The sequence below is a fragment of the Trichosurus vulpecula genome, chromosome 8, assembly GCF_011100635.1.
Source record: "Trichosurus vulpecula isolate mTriVul1 chromosome 8, mTriVul1.pri, whole genome shotgun sequence".
NCBI lineage: Eukaryota > Metazoa > Chordata > Mammalia > Diprotodontia > Phalangeridae > Trichosurus > Trichosurus vulpecula.
Window position 1 is genome coordinate 109,116,015 of NC_050580.1, and position 16,848 is coordinate 109,132,862.

At 39.7% G+C, this 16,848-nt stretch overlaps 1 protein-coding gene across 1 annotated transcript in view; it reads right to left on the bottom strand.

Annotated features, from left to right (window-relative positions):
- The window catches only part of SORCS3 (sortilin related VPS10 domain containing receptor 3), a 677,345-nt gene that overhangs the window by 285,706 nt on the left and 374,791 nt on the right, over positions 1-16,848 (bottom strand). The window lies entirely within an intron of this gene.

A 16,848-nucleotide genomic window follows, 5' to 3' on the forward strand; every position in this document is an offset into this window, starting at 1 on the left:
CACATGGAAAGAGTCAGTGGAGAGGAGGTTGACTGAAAATGTGTAAGAAAAGAAGGATGCTTATTGGAGCAAGGTCTTCTGGTATCGGGAAGGGGAAAGAGATCAAGGATGAAGGTTAAAGGGATTAGCCTTACTAAGGATTATGGACATTATTTCCTCTGAGACAGCATGGAAGAAAGGTTATAATTCTGAGATACTTGACAAGAGTGGAAAGGAAAAATTGGGGTAGCTGCTGTCAGATGGTCCCTCCCCATTCAGAGAGTCCACGGATCTCAGAATCCTAGAGAACAGCCAAGTCAGCTTTTGAAATTCTCCCTTTTCCTCTGCCCTCTCTCATCCTTCTAGGAGACTTTCTTACGGCATTGGACACAAAAAGTCTAAAGGACTACCTGTGCCTTAGATAGAGACAGAAGAGATTCCTTAGCCTGCTGTCAGCTTCCTAATTATGAAAATGTTCAAGCCCAATATTAGTTCAGCACTATTTGAAGAAGAAAAAGTTAATATGCCTTTTTTCACCCTGTGTTCATTCCCCAGCTGCCTGTTAAGAAGCCCTTAGATTATGAGCCCCCAGCATATCTCTACCAAACCACTTAAATTAAAAATACTCCATCCTGGAAAGCTTTGTTTCAATAACTTATTGACACAGCTGTGTCAGCTTATGAAAGGGAGCAAAGGGGTCAGTATACTAGCTAAGGGGGAAAAAGACACTAGAATTAGAGGAATTGTTTTCCACTCTCATATCAGCCTGTATGGAATCACAGAATCTCAACATATTAGAACTGGAAGGAACTTCATGAATTATTAGAGAGACAAGGTTTTATGGAGGAGGAAAATAATGCTCAGAAAGCAATCAATCAACAAGTACTTATTAGGTATCTACTATGTGCTAGACTTTCCCTGACAGAGCAGGCAAATGAGAACAATTCATTCCAATGGCAATGGAGGTGGCTAAAGCAGACACTGGAGAATTTAGAGCTTGGTCAGGCATTGAAGACACCAAGGTCGTCCACTACATCCTGAGCCATGGCCAATTGTCTTCACTTTTGTCCTAACCCTGGACTTTGATGACTCAGGAAGGGAGGAGAAAGCTGGCAACCTTGTGCAACTGTGCTCCACTTAAATTCAATTCACATGCAAGTCATCACCTGAGATGTCATCAGTCCTTTTTGAAAATGAAAGATGAACAATGACAATTATGTGCAAGGCACTGTTTACCTAAGGGCACAGTATGAGTGACAGTGTGGATTAGAACCCACATCTCCTAACTGCTATTCCAGGGCTCTTTCAAATACCCCTCATGATAATTTTGAATAGTTAATGTTAAGATTTTAAGAAAACATTGTACACAGTTATAGCCACATTGTGCGATGACTAACTTTGATAGACTTGGCTCTTCTCAGCAATGCAAGGTTCTAAGACAACTCCAAAAAGCTCATGATGGAAAATGCTATCTAGGTACAGAGAAAGAATCACGGAGTCTGAAAGAAGATTGAAGCACACTATTTGCTCTCTCATTTTTGTTTTGTTTCATTTTATTTCTTCTTTCTCATGGTTCATTCTATTGGTTATAATTCTTCTTTGAAATATGACTAATGTAGAATTACATTTAATGTAAATGTATATGTAGAACCTATATCAGATTGCATGCCATCTTGGGGAGGGGAGAGGAGAGGGAAGGGGAGAAAATGTGGAACTCAAAAGCTTGTGGAACTAAATGTTGTAAAGTAAAAATAAATAAATATTTTAAAGACTTTGTTTTATTAATAAAGAGTTCATTTTTATAGACAAAAGGCAAAATAAAGTGGAAGTATATACTTCAATATGAAAGTCAGTTATTCCTAAATTCAGACTGAGCACTAAAAGGGACAAGGACCTCAACAATATACTTGAGTTCATGGTCCTGTGTGGGATGTCTTCTGGGTATGCCTCATCCTCAGACACCTTGGGTTGTAACTACCTAATGGTGCCATGTGTGAATTCAGTTAGGTCCTTGAGGTCCCAGCCCTACTTTCTGAATTCTGAGTAATTATCTCCCTGACATATTACTTTACACATTCCAATCCACCCTCCATTCAGCTGCCAATGTGATTTTCCCAACATGTAGGTCTGACCATTTAACTCTGCTATTCAGTAAACTCTAGTGGTTCCCTATTACCTCTAGGATCAAATATAAATCCTTCTCTGGAATTCAAAGCTCTTTACTACCAGACTCCTCTCCATAGTTACCGTCTTCTTACACATTACTGCCTTCTATGTCCAGCAAAGCTCCATCCACACTGGCTTATATCCTTCTCCTTACATACAAAGCTCCATCTCCCACCTCAGTGATTTAGCACAGGCTGTTACTGTACCTGAAATGCCATTTCTCTTCACCTCTGTCTTTTATAATCTCTGGTTTCCTTTAAGATGTAGCTTAAATGGCACCTTTTGAGGGAGGGGGTACAGGCCCTCCAAGTTTTGTGCTTTAACCTCTAAGGTTATCTTATATATCTATTCTGCAAGTAACTTGTATACTTAAATACACGTTGCCCCCCATTAGAAAGTGTACTCCATAAGGGCAGGGACTATTCTCAATATTTCTTTGTATCCCCGGCAAGTAAGCATTGCGCATGGCACCCAGTAAGTACTCAGTAAATATTTTTTGACTAGTGTTAGAAGGAACATCTGTACCAACAGCTTCTATCATTAGAGGACCAAGGAAGGTTGAGGCCCCAAGCAACTGGCACTTCCTCAGTCCTATGGCCTGTTCTTCTAGTCTAAGTGATTTAGAGTCACTATATCACATGTGGGAGGAGGGAACAAAATATTGTACCATAATTTTGTACCCATTCAACTCAATAGTCCATGAGTTCTCAATCTTCTTTTATTTGTCATGGCTGGGAGTTGAGTGAAGTCTATAGATCCTTTCTCATAATAATGGTTTTAAATACACAGGATCATAAGAGAAAACCAAAGGTTGGTGAAAAGTTGTCATTTTTCCTCCATCGCAATTCATAGATCTTCTGAAATCTATGCATAGATGGTTTGGACCCCAGATTAAGACCCCTGCTCTTGTCCCTTTTCCCTTTTGTCCTCACTTTCCATTGTGTTCTATGAAATCTCTATTCAATTGTTAACAAACTCCCTTTCATCCTCAAGCTGTGTTTTTAAAATATTCTTTCCATGTTCTCGTATGCATGAAAATACAACTCTGCCTAAAGACACTGCATTCCTGCCTACTCTTCTCGCCAGTGCTCATGGCTCCTTATTTCACATTCTCTAACACATAAGATCAGGAGATTACTCTAATAAAGCCACCCAAAGGAATGATATGCCTTTCATCTCACTATCCCCCATAACTGTGGCACTTCCATGAGTCTGAACTTCAAAATTCCCCTCTCTGATTACAATTCCCTATCCTTCCATTTTTTCCCCTCTGCTTCACTACTTACAAAAATATCCTTTGTCCTCAACCCAACTATCCATCACTTCTTCTTGTACATGTTAACTTCTCCCTGTTCTACACTTACTTTCCTTATATAACAGTCTTGATGCTATAATTAGCAAATTCAATTATACATTATTCTTCTTCCTTGAATTCTTTATGTTTTTGTCCTAATAACCATTCACCCTGCGATTCCTTCAACCTAGATCATCTCTAGTATCATCTACCTTCTTCACGTGTACTCTTGAGATGTTAAATGATGTTGGAAGAAGTCACACTATTGGGACCACTACAGATTAATGCTAACTAGTCTTATCTGGACCATTACTACTGCATAGGCACAGTACTCTAGTCTTATCTGGACCATTACTACTGCATAGGCACAATACTTTGAAGAGCAAAAATTCTGTTCTTCCTCCATTGATCCTTGACATTTGTTACAACAACCATGTGAAGTTGTTAGTACAAGTACTACAATCCCATTTCGCAGATGAGAAAGCTAAGACCCAGAGATATTAAGTGATTTGCCAAATATCCTACAGTTAGTCCCTTCAATTGTTTTGAACCTTGTCTGCTCTTCTCAAGCCCCCAATTTTTCCACAATACTGGACTCAACATATGTAATTATCTCCTATTTTATTCGGAAAACCAAGGATGTCCATTTTGAACTTTCTCAATTGCCCTACTCTATACATTAAAACCCTTCTACATTTTTATCAGTACCTCTCTTTTTTATTCCTCCTGTCTTTGAGGAAGAATCTCCCTTCTTCTAGTCAAGACCAGTAATTCTATTTGTTCCCTCGGTTCTATCCCCTCTTGGCTTTTTAGGAGCTTTCTCGATCAATTAATATCCCATACCTCTTGCCACTGATGTCCCCCATCCACTGACTCTTTCCTGATTGTTTACAAACATGCTCAGCTCTCCTCAGCCTTAAAAAAAGAAGCAAAAATACCCACCCTTCATTTGAGTCTTCCATCCCCTCAAGCTTTGTCCTCTACCTCTCTTCCCTTTCCCTGCCAAACTCCATTCTCCAAATCACCCAGGTTTGGTGACTTGGAATCAATAACAGTTTTCCTTCTCCCTCATTCTGGCTTATTCCCCTACCTTTTCCATCTTCTTCATTGTACTCCTCTTTGTGAACTCTGTGTTTTATCTGAACTGGATAAATAGGTTTTCTCTTAAACTGGACATTCTAGGCATAGACATCTCCATTACTAGAATAAACTTTATCTTCATCATCTCCACCCTTCAGAATCTTTGCCTTCCTCCAAAGTTCAGCTCACCTCAAGTGATGCCTCCTAAATGCTTCTTGCACTTCTTAGTGGTTTCTCCCTTTTCAGTTATTCTTATACTATATTTATTTGCATACATACACTCCCCTCCCCTTTTTAGAATGTAAGCCCTGAGAGCAAGAACAATTTTTTTTCATTCTCAACATCTATCATAGTACCTTACATATAGTATGTACTCAACAAATTAATTGAATTTCATTGACCATTCTGACCCTGACTTTATAACTCAGATAATAATTACACTTCTGACCCCAGCTTGTTAACAACTCAGCATATTAAAGTTTACATAACTTGTGACCTACAACAACAACCCTGTGAGGTTGGTAGTACAGGTTCTATTATCCCATTTGACAAATGAGCAAGCCCAATCTCAGAGACTGGTCCCAAGTCTCACATGTAATCTGTGCTATCTCTTGACTACAAAGCCCTGTCCTCTTTTCACTGTTTATTCAAACTGCTTGAATAAGGGCTAACATGAAATCACAGAATTTTACAATTGAAGAAAATTTTAGAGCTCATCTAGTCCAACCTCTCACCCTGCACAGGAGCTTTTCCTATAGCATTCTAGACAATTACACAACTATATTCTGTTTGAACACTTTCAATGATAGAGAGCTCATTGCCTTAGGAGATTCCATTGCAAGTCAACTCAAATTGTTAGAAAGGTCTTTTTTTATTGTGAAAAAATTGCTTCCTTCTAATTCCCACCCATTTTTCCAATTTTTTTTTTCTGCCCTTTGAAGTAACATAGAATGAATCTCCTACTTCTTTGGCATGACACACCTTCAATTATTTGAAGACATCTACCACTTTCCCCTAAATCTTTCCTTCTCCAGGATAAATATCTCCAGTTACTTTAATTGCTCTTTATAGGACAGTTTCCAGAATGCTCACCATCCTGGTCACTCATCTCTGAATTTTGGGCTAGATTGGGAGTCAGAAAATTCAGTTGGATTTTAAATGAGGACATCATTAAGTACTGTAGAGACAAGAGGGTATGGACTCAAGGACTAGACAGTTACTGTGAAGATGTTTGATTTGTCTAAGTCTCTTAAAGTTTTTCCCATTAGTACAACATGTATCACATAAGGAAAGATAATAAGTTTGGTTTGGAGATTTCTCAGATTCACTTATTAAATCCAATAATTGTCATCTTGCAAAGCAGGGGCAAAAGACCTGGGGGTAGAAGGGAATGGGTTGGCATACAAGATAGCTAAATCTCAATGTGCTTATGGGAGAGGAAGTGAAAAGAGAATTTGGCAGCAATGGGTAGGTTCTGAAAGTGTTAGGCCATGGGGTAGGTGTCCTCACCTACAGGAAAGGTAACGGAGGATTGAGCCCCAAACTCTGTTTCCCCATTCATCCAATATGTTATACAGAACTTAGAGAAATGGATTCATAATGATGCTGAAAACAAAGATGGCATAAATCATTCATTTAGTCAGTCAACAAGCATTTATTATGTACTTACTATCTGCCAGACATTGCAGTAAGCCCTGGGGATATTGCCCCCAAAATGACATAGATGTGACCTAATTCGTGAAGGAGAACCCAGCCGGCTCCCATCCTTATCATGTTCCTACTCTATATATAGTGCCCATGCTGTATTCCAGATTATAGCCTCATTCACTACAAAATCAGTCCTGAGCTCCATGCTCTGCACATCGACCAGGGGAAAAATTCTTTCTCTCTGATCCATAGGCAAGAGCCTTGTTCTCCATGGAGTGTTATTCCCTCAGATCAGTTTCAATTAACCTTCTCTGTTCCCTCCCACTACTCCTTCTGCCATCGCTGCTCTTCTGACAGAGACCAACTGGTATCTAGAAGCTTACTTTTAGTCTGCCATTTTGGAAAAGAAGAAATACTGTTGGGTGACACTTTTTCTCCTCAACCTTAGATCAAATAATCCAATAAACAAAAAATCTGGACAAGCAGTTGTTCTAACCCTTTCCTCCCCTCTCTTCCCCACCTATCACTTGGCCTTGCAGAGGAATCTTCTCTAGTGTTCATTCTTGGTCTCCCTGGAACAATACATGTCCAGGCTCTTTTAAATTAGGAGTCAGTATTCCATAATTTAATTTTCCCCTCATATTAAACCTGCCAGCCTTCACATAATCAGAGTGATAAATGCAGAGTCAGATATAGTCTTTCTGACATTAATACCCATCAGTACTTCAAATGCAAACAATTGTGACATTTGACTTTATAAAAATTACCAAGTGCAGAGACTCCTGCTTAATTAAACCATTTAAAAAGTTGCTTTTGTTACATTTAATGAGTGATATATTACACTGCAATGAAGCATCCAGCAGGACAAATACTTCACAATGCTGCCAATTAAGACTCACTTCACTTATGCCTATTGAAGACAGGAGTGCTCCACACTCCATTCAGTTTGTGCATTTGAAATGAACTGGTTAGTGAGAAGGGTGCTTCTTTGCTAATGAGTTTTGTAATCAAGGCATCTATTTTAATTTCAAATTGGCTAGATTGGGGGAAATTGCTAGACTAAATGACTGGTACTAATTAGGATTATAAAAATATTCATCATGCTGGGGAATTAACACGGGGGTCTGATTTGCCTGCATTTGCATAGTGCTAGAGTTTTGAAAAAAAATCTTGACAAATTGTCTTCTCTTTAACAAATTGAGCAAACACTAGATCTGTTTTAGTCTTTCTTTTCATTTGAAGCAGGAATACATATTCACGATTTGTAAATGAAGTTAAACTTCTCTTCATTACCATATGCAAGATGTTGGTCTCCCCAAGCCTCCCAAAGCACTCTTAGCTATTATGATGACAAACACTTGGTTTCCCCAGTTGCCTAGCCCCTCCAAGCAGAACCAATGAAAGTGAGAGGTGGAAAAAGCCCGGAGACAAAATTGGAACCTCAGAAACATCTGGCTTTGCTGCTGCTCTTAATTCTTCCCTCCTTGCATGGAGCTGAATATGTATCCTACCACCTCCTTTTCATGGTATGGTACCTGTTTAAAGATCAGCTCTCTTCAAAGTCCCAACAGGGAAATTCCCCTGGGATGTCTGCAAGAACATCATTTGGTCATTTGTACTTCTTCACAAATACGCCTGTGTTACCTCACTAAAAAAATTTATAATGTGAACTTCAGTACACAGTGAATTCTGGTCGAAGGTGTTGGTATGCTCCACCTCTAACCATCTATAGCAGAGTTGTTTAACCTTTTGGCATCATAGACCCGTTAGGGAATCCAATGAAACCTATGGACTACTTGGAATGTTTAAAAATGCTTAGAATAAGATATATAGGATTGCAAAGGAAACCAATTACATTGAAATGCAGTGTATTTGTTTGTTTGCTTGTTCATTTATTTATTTGTATATTTTGAAGTATATGGACCTCAAGTTAAGAATTTGTGATGTATAACATGCAATGACAGTTTATAGAGAGGCTGAAGAACATTTGGTTGCTGCCTATGGCTGTCAAAGGTGAATTAGTGGAAAGAATAAAAGAGAACATCATATTTTCAAACCTGAGTGAAAGGGAAAATGCTGGACTACTGACAAAAACAGGGAAGTAAGAAGAGGTAGGAAATTTGGAGTTTGCATTAGGAAATATTGAGTTAATTGTGCCTGTGGAATATCCAAGGAGTGATGACTACTAAACACTTAGAAAGAGATATAGGTCCGGGACAGGGAAAAGTGGGTCAGAATTGGAGGTATAGGATTAGGATCTGTCCAAATGAAGATGCTTTAGCTAGAAGTCATGGAAGTGTGAGATCATGAGATTATTACAATCATGAGATTACCGAAGGGAAAATAGAGACTTAAAAGAGAAACAAGTACAGAACCTTGGGGGACACACTTTAAGGGATCACAAAAGAATAAGACATATCAAAGGAGACAGAGAAGGATCAGGCGGAGGAGTAGGAGGAGAACCAATGAGATGATGTATGTATGTGTCACAAGTGAAAAGGAGCATACAAAATATTTGGCAAATTACAAGCACAATGCAAATGTGATTGCTATTAACACTATTTTTCATTTTACTATAAACACACTAGAATATTAATGGAGCCTGGCTGGCTGAAAACATTCTTTCCAATTCCACTTTATCTCCTGCTTTGAGATGTTATGAAAAAGTCCCGTAAAATAAGATACCTCTGCTCCCAGCTGCCATGTCTCATTATGAAAGTAATTGAGGGAAAAAAAGCAGTTAGCTACATTAATGGGAGCTCAAGCCATTGAATGTTTAGTAAACACTGAAAAACATTCAGAAGCCCAGAAGTAACTAGTGCAAACTGGATCTCCTAAGGAGACTTGGATGTTTCTGCCCTGAATGCTGTATTTCTGCTCACTCCCAGTGGGGTCTCTGCAAATTTAAAGTAAACTGATGCCTTCCCACTGTCAATCTGCTGCTACTTCTTTCCTTTTATGGCAGATACGAATCAGCCCCATGTGGCCCACAAAGGTCATAGTCATGCCTCCGTCACTTTCTCAATTGGGTTGAAATCTGATCATGGTCTCTCATCTTTTCCAGGGAACTGCCCTGTCCACTCTGTGTCCAGGATTCCTGCCAGCTACTTTTTCAAAGTGAAAAATAGGAGCCATTCTGGATGAGCTTGTCTGACAAATGGGGCCGTAGGGCAGGAAGGAGATATTAATTAATGATAACTGCAGACAGAGACTCCAAAAAAGGGCTCTCAGAATGTGATTTCCTATTAGTAGATCAGAATTTAAAGACTTCTGGACTAGGAGTCAAGAGACCTCTGGCCTGAATTCTTTCTCTATACCCCAGGACCACTGTGCTTACAACTCCTCCAATTAGAGATGAAAAGCATTGGGTTATAGAATCATAGAGACTATCTAGTATGACCTTGTCCATTTACAAATGAGGGAGCTGAAGCCTGGAGCAGTGAAATGACTGACTTGTCCAAGGTCTCACAGTAAGTCCCGAGTACAGCTGTGATTTTAACATATTTCTCCTGACTCCCAAAGCTCCTTCTATTATTTAATAGCTGTCATCCACAAAGTTCTTTTTTTAAAATGTAAATAGTCTTAGAGGAAGTAATATGTTTACTCATTAGCACAGCAGAATAAATTCATTTGATATTTTTCTCCTTGACAAGAGGAGGCCTCAACTGGAAAGAACAGGAAATGGAGAAGAAGAAAGGAAGGACCTTAGTTCTTCTTTCTGGACCATGGTTTCTTTTGGGGGGAACTAAATGACCTAATATGTTCCCTTCCAACTTTCCATGATTCCATTTGTCCATGATTCTTGACATATGTCAATGGCCCTTGATCAATGTATGGCTCTCATCATCTACTTATTCCAGCCTTGTTGAATGTACCTTGTATGCATACCTTGCAGGTATGCACCTAAAGGTGTAGTGAATAGACCGAGTTTGCATTCTGCCTCACTTCTAACTGTGAGATCCTGGGTGAGTCACTTATTCTCTGTCTACCTCAGTTTTCTCATCTGTAATATGGAGATAACAATTACACCTATCTCCCAGTGTGGTTGCGATGTTAAAATATGAAAATATTTGCTTTCTCATAATTATTTATAAAGATAATATTTCACAAACCTTAAAGTATTACAAAAATATTTGTTATTATCATTGTCATCACCACCACCACCACCACCATCATAATCATTATTCATATAAAAGTAAGTTTTATTATTTGGAGATTAAATGTGTTTAGCAGAAGAAGCCTTCATCTCTGATGAGTTTTAGCAACTTTGTGCTAATTGAGCATCTGCAGATTTGGCTTTATTGAAGAGTCAGGATGCAATCCCAAGTACAATGATTTTAGATGCTTATCTTACCAGATGATCCAACTCCACTATCCTTGGTCATGTCATAGTTCACATGTGACAGCCATCAGCTCGTCAGACACACATAAGAGCCTGCCTCCTCCCAACCTTCAATAGCTCTAGTTAGTATGGATATGTTCCCTAAATGGGTCCTAGGACTGAGGGTATGACTTTGTTATTTCAGACTTGGTTTGAAACCCCTTAAATCAGTCAGAGATGACATCCTAGAACGACATTATGGACTGGATTAATGGAAGTGACTTTCTGTCCTTTCATTCCCATGAGACTTTTTTGCTGACAGAATTTCCGATATGCCACCTTGAGAGGCAGAGTATAGGTATAATGTTGGTTTCTAGTAGGAAGGCATGAAACTGTAGACAAATATCCTAGTTTAACCAGAAGTGGTAGGCAGGGCTTCGAGAGGTTTCCTCTTGACCTTCCTGTTCTGTTGTTTTCCAGGCAGTCACATGGCAGCAGTTGTGTGAACTGGCCCCCTGCCCTGTTTCCTTTGTGGACAAAGGATCAAATGGTAGGGGAGACTGGGAGATCCCAAGCTTCTCTGTTAGTAGAAGCAGACAAAATGTAACTCATTTGTTGAGCAATCAGAAGCCTATTGGGGGCCATCTCCTGATCTATATCTTGCCACTGGACCCAGTTGGCTCTGAAGGAGAAAATGAGGCTGGTGACTTTGCACAGCTGGCCCTCACTTAAATCCAATTCACTTGCAAGTCACCTCCCTGATGCCATGGTCCTCTTTAAGAATGAAAGACAAACAGCAACAACAAACACCTATCAGACTGTCTGTCTCTCTCTCCTAGAAGTTGAGAAGTCCACATGAACTCTTATTAAAGTTGTTGTTGTTGATGACTCTTCGTGACCCCATTTGTAGTTTTCCTGGCAAAGACACTGGAGTAGTGTGCCATTTCCTTCTCCAACTCAGGGTCACATAGCTAGTAAGTATCTGAGGCCAGATTTGAACCCAGCAAGATGAGCCTTCCTGACTTCAGGCCTGGAACTCTATCTGCTGCACCACCTAAATCTGGATAATCTCTTTACGGCAATGATTACTTGCCTTATTTAGAATAAGTGCTAGTTATTTTATTTTCATCACACAAGGAACTGAGAGGCAGATGTGGTACAGTAGGTAGAGTGATGACCTCACTGTCAAGAAACTCTGGGTTTAGAGCTTGCCTCTGACAAATACAGATCGTATGATTTAAGGGGTCACTTAAGAATCCCACTTATGGGGCAGCTAGGTGGTGCGGTGAGTAGAACACTGGCCCTGGAATCAGGAGGACCTGAGTTCAAATCCAGCCTCAGACATATGACACACTTACTAGCTGTGTGACCTTGGGCAAGTCACTTAACCCCAATTGCCCTGCCTTCCCCCCTCCAAAAAAAAAGAACTCCACTTATGAGGTTCAGCTTTGCAAGAATACTATGATCAAAGCTGGGAGATTCCAGAAGTTTAGACCCTTTTCCCCAGATAGATGGATGGTGGTTCTCCAGGCAATAGCTGGGGGAAGTTGTGTACTTCCAGTGTACTTTCAGTACACTAGTTAAGATTTCTCAAACTAGCCTTAACCTGGTATGGTGGCTATACTTTTCAACTACACTGGTCTGTAACCTGGATTGTCTGTGCCCAATCATGTCTAGGTAGCTGGATGTGACCCTCTATACATCCTATCACCTTTCTTACCCCCAGTCCCTTTCCCCTAACATGGTGGTAAGAGTAAAAGAGTTGAGCTAGATAATCCTTAGGCACCTTTGACTACAAGACTCCGTAGGCCAATAGGGCTATGTGTGGTAGCAGTTGAACTCTCTGAATTAAATATAGCTGGTGTTGGGAGAGAAAGGGGAGGAAGATGTTAGTAAAAATGTGGTGGGCATGGATTCAGAGATAAAAAAAGAAGAAAGCTTTTGTCCTACTCTTTTTCCTAGCTCAAATGAAATTCAATGCTGCAAATCATAACTAGTTAATCTATAACGGCTTTATCCCCACAGTGTAGCAAGTCACTAATCCTAGAATTGCTGAAGGCTTCCAGTGAAAAATATCATCACCTGCTAATCCTGGAGCCTAAGAGTGCAATTACACCTCCTAATCTGAGGACTTAAAGAGACAATCCGAATGGAAGTTAAGGCTTCATCTGCATTAACTGTGCAGAAGGACATGTTTACATTCTAGTTTGCTTTTACTGACTGGGGCTCTAACTGTATTACAAAATGATAATCTCCTAGAATTTGAAAATTCCTTAAAGATTATCTGCTCCACCCTCCCTCCCAGTGTGGGAAAAATTTTTTTAATAGCATCCCGACAGGTGGTTATCTGTATCCTGTTTGAACACCTCATGTGATGGGGAGCTTACTACTTTAGGAAACAGAACATTTTATTGTTAGAAAATTCTTCCTATATTGAACTCAAATCTGTTTCTCTGAAACTTGGAACTGCTGGTGATAGTTTCATTAACATAAAAAAGAAGCAATATCTCTATAAAAGTTCTTCAGATATTTTCAGAAAGAGATCATTCTCTTAGTTATTCTATGCTTGTCTAGGCTGAACATACCAAAGTCACTCGACTAACTAACCTAACCCCTTTACGACATAGCTTTGATTCTTCTCACCAGCCTAACAACTCTTATCTGTCATACCCTACTTTGTCAATACAATACCAATAACCGAACTCAATGATCCACATGTAGCCTGACAAGGTCAGAGTACAAACAGGATATCACTTAAATGCCCTTTACTTCTAGTAATGTAACCTAAATTCACATTTGGGATTGGGGGAGGAGGCAGGGGGCTACCACATGTCCCTGCTGACTTACATGAAGCTTGTGTTCAGCTACCAATTTCAAATCTTTTTCATGTGAATATCTATCCAGCTAAGTCTTTTCTATCCTGTATTATCTTGTTTTAGGACATGTGTGTATGTATATGTGTGTGTATATATATACATGTATGTTTCTGACACTAAATGCTTGAGTAGACATGCAGTCTATAACTCTATAAGGTTTCTTACCCCAACTCTCTAGCTTCAGCTACACTTGTTAGAGTTTAATTTTGCCAAGAAGACAGATGATAATGGGGAGATTTCCAAATCTGATCATTCATGCAAAAATAGCTGTTTTTAATTTTTCCTCTTCCTTGAAATGTACCTGTAGGGTAAGGAATAGAGGAAGGGGGAAGGGAAAAGGGGAAAAGCACATGCTAAAGTCTGCATTCATTTTTGCTTTTTTTTTTTTTTGTCACAACAGGCTTCTTGTTAAAAAGATGATTTCTGAAATTTCTAATATTGTGCAGGTATGAGATGAGGGCAGCACTTATCTGTCCAAAGGTTCACCTTCAATCTTCAAAACCAATCTTGAAATCTTGTAAAACATCTTCCTGATGAAAAAACTGGGTCTTTAGGTTAGTCAAACATTCCCCCTGCCTCCCAACTAAGTGCGGGGATGTTCTTGGCCATAATGGGAAACAACCTATTGGGAACAGAAATCCAATTCTATAATAATACAGTAAGTATATACCTCCATGTAGATGTCACAGAGGAAGAGGAAGAGTTTAGGGCCATTTTACATAGAAAGAAAGTGAGGCCTAGAGAGATGAATTGACTTGTTGAAGATTATACATGTATTGGGCAAAAGATATGAGATGTGAGATCTCCAAATTCAGTGTATCATGCACCAAACCTGAAGGTAAGAAGACCTGAGTTAAAACTGAGCCTCCAACACTTGTTAATTATGTGATCCTGGGCAAGTCTCAAACTCTCTTTTCCTCATACTCTTCAATTATAACATGAGGAAAATAATAGCACCTATCTCCTAAGGTTGTTGTAAAGATCAAGTGGAATATTTGGGGTTTTTCCCACTTAATAGTATTTTATTTTTTCCAATTACATGTAGTAAATATAGTTTTCAACATTCATTTTCATAAGACTTTTAGATCCAAATTTGTCTCCCTCCCTTCCTTCCCTTCCTCCTCCCCAAGACAGCAAGCAATCTGATATAAATAATACATGTACAGTCATGATAAATATGTTTCCCAAGTGGGATACTTGTGAAGTGCTTAGCATAGGTCCTGGCACATAGCAGGCCTTTCCTTCCTCCCTCCCTCTTCCCTTCCTTCCTTCTTTCCTTTCTTCCTTCCTTTCTTCCTTCCTCCCTCCCTCCCTCTTTCCTTCCTTGCTTCCTTCCTTCCTTCCTCCTTCCCTTTTTCCTTCCTCCCTCCCTCTTTCCTTCCTCCCTTCCTTCTTTCCTTCCTTCCTTCCACACCACAGAGTGGCTGGCTGTATAACTTATCCAAAATGTAAGTCTTGGTCATCTGACTCCTATTCTTTGGCTCAGACTACATCCCTTCCTCAAAGGCCTTAACCCAGGGAATATTTTCTTCTGCTTTTATCCCCTGGCTATCCAGTACCACTGCTGCCAAGAAATACAATCCCTCAGACTACCACGCTTCTCTAATTACATTTTATTTTAAACAGTAGGCATGGCTTTCTTGTAATCTTAGCTTCCTGTTTATTTAACAATGAACTTAAGCATTTAATGATTCCTGGCAAATTCCCAAAGATTTAGGATGTCATGTTGAGGGTTAATATGTGCACTGTCCCTTTAAAACATTGCCCAATTAGGTCTCTTTATGATACACAAAAGTTAACCAAATGGACTCCAGGATTTGTGAACTCCTCAGAGCGCATCTTATCAAAGGGACTCTAATGGTGGGATCTATAGACCCCTGCACACAAATGACCTCTCCCAGAGATAGATAGCAGAATACTGCAACAGAGACATTCTCATTTTCTTCTAAAGAAAGAAGGCCCCTCAGCCTCTCTGGTGCACATTAGCATCTCAAGCTTGAAAGCAGCAAGGATGAGTCTCAATTCTGGAAGACACCTGCATTTTAATCCGCTGCTTAAGGGAACTACTCTAAGCTGTCTCAATCCTTAAACTACAAAACAAGGAAAGGAAAGGGACCCCTTCTTTAATGGAAAGGTTTGTGAGATTTGCTTTTTGTGGGGAGAGGAAGGGAGGAGTGGAAAGAAATACTTTATGGCAGATTTCTAAGTGTGGCCTGGGGCATTTTGTGACTTCGTGGCCATTTATTTCTGCAAGGAATAGCAGGGCATCAGGTGGGAGTTTTATGGGCACAAGGAACACTCAGTCACTTTATGCAAAGTTGTCAACAAGAAGGAGCACCGAAGGACTAGCAGCTTCTCCAAAGATCTGTTGAATGATTAAGAAAATCCATCAATGCTTATGACACATCTTTCCCATATTTCGACTGAGTAAAAAGCAGCCAAGAAGTCCAGAAACATTTTGATAGCATCGTATCTCTACATGTATTATGTGGGCAATGGTACAGATGTGGGTGCTACCAAGGGATGGAGGGAAGGGGCAAAGCACTCGTCTCCATCCCACCCACAGATATACGCTATGCATATTCAGCTCAGTTTATCACCTCTGGGGCATATAAACCACCACCTGCTTCCCCACCCCCCCCAGCCTAGGCTTGCTTCCATACTAACCCAAGTGTGGTTCATTCAACATCGCCAGCTTGACTTTTAAAAAATGGCATTGAAACATTTAGTGTCATAAAAATAATATATTATTTTTTCAACCCTACTTTAAAATTTGCAGTTACACCAAAAACCTAAGCCTATAAACTATCTGACATTTGACAGTCTTTTTTTTTTTATAACATCCACTTGACACTGTGAAAGAATTGTATTTACAATAGCTGTGCTTCCACAAATGTCATTTGAGGACTCCTGGGGAGGGGTCAGGAATAAGCATTTGGTATCGTTATCTAGTTTCCTTGTCAGGAGAAAAAAGGATTATACTGAAATGATTGTTTAAGGTGCAGACATCCCGAACTCGGTCATGCACTGAAATGTGTCTCTTCCCCCAAACCCCCTCCAAAAAAAGCTGCTATTTTATTGATCTGTGTAAGAGAGAAGGGGGGAGGGAAAAGGTTTTTGTTTGTTTTAAATCAAGGTAATTTCAAGGACAGGTCTATTCATGACAGAATACTAGAAATATCCACTGTGTATGGGACCTAGGGAAGCTGGATGCAGATTCAGCAACAACACCAGTGGGAAGGTCATTAAATTATCAGAAGGAAAAAAGATGAATGAATTCATCTGAGGTTTTCTTTTTGCTGTTAAAACACTCCAATCCATTCTGAAACCACTAATGAAAAAGAATATTCCTCCAAAAGTGGACCAGGAAGGGGTGGCAGGGAGGTGTCAGAGTGCAGAGAGCAAATTCTGAGCATGGAAAAGTAGCTATTCAAATTGAAATGATGAAATGCAAATTTTGCTTCAGATGTTTCTCTCATTATAAA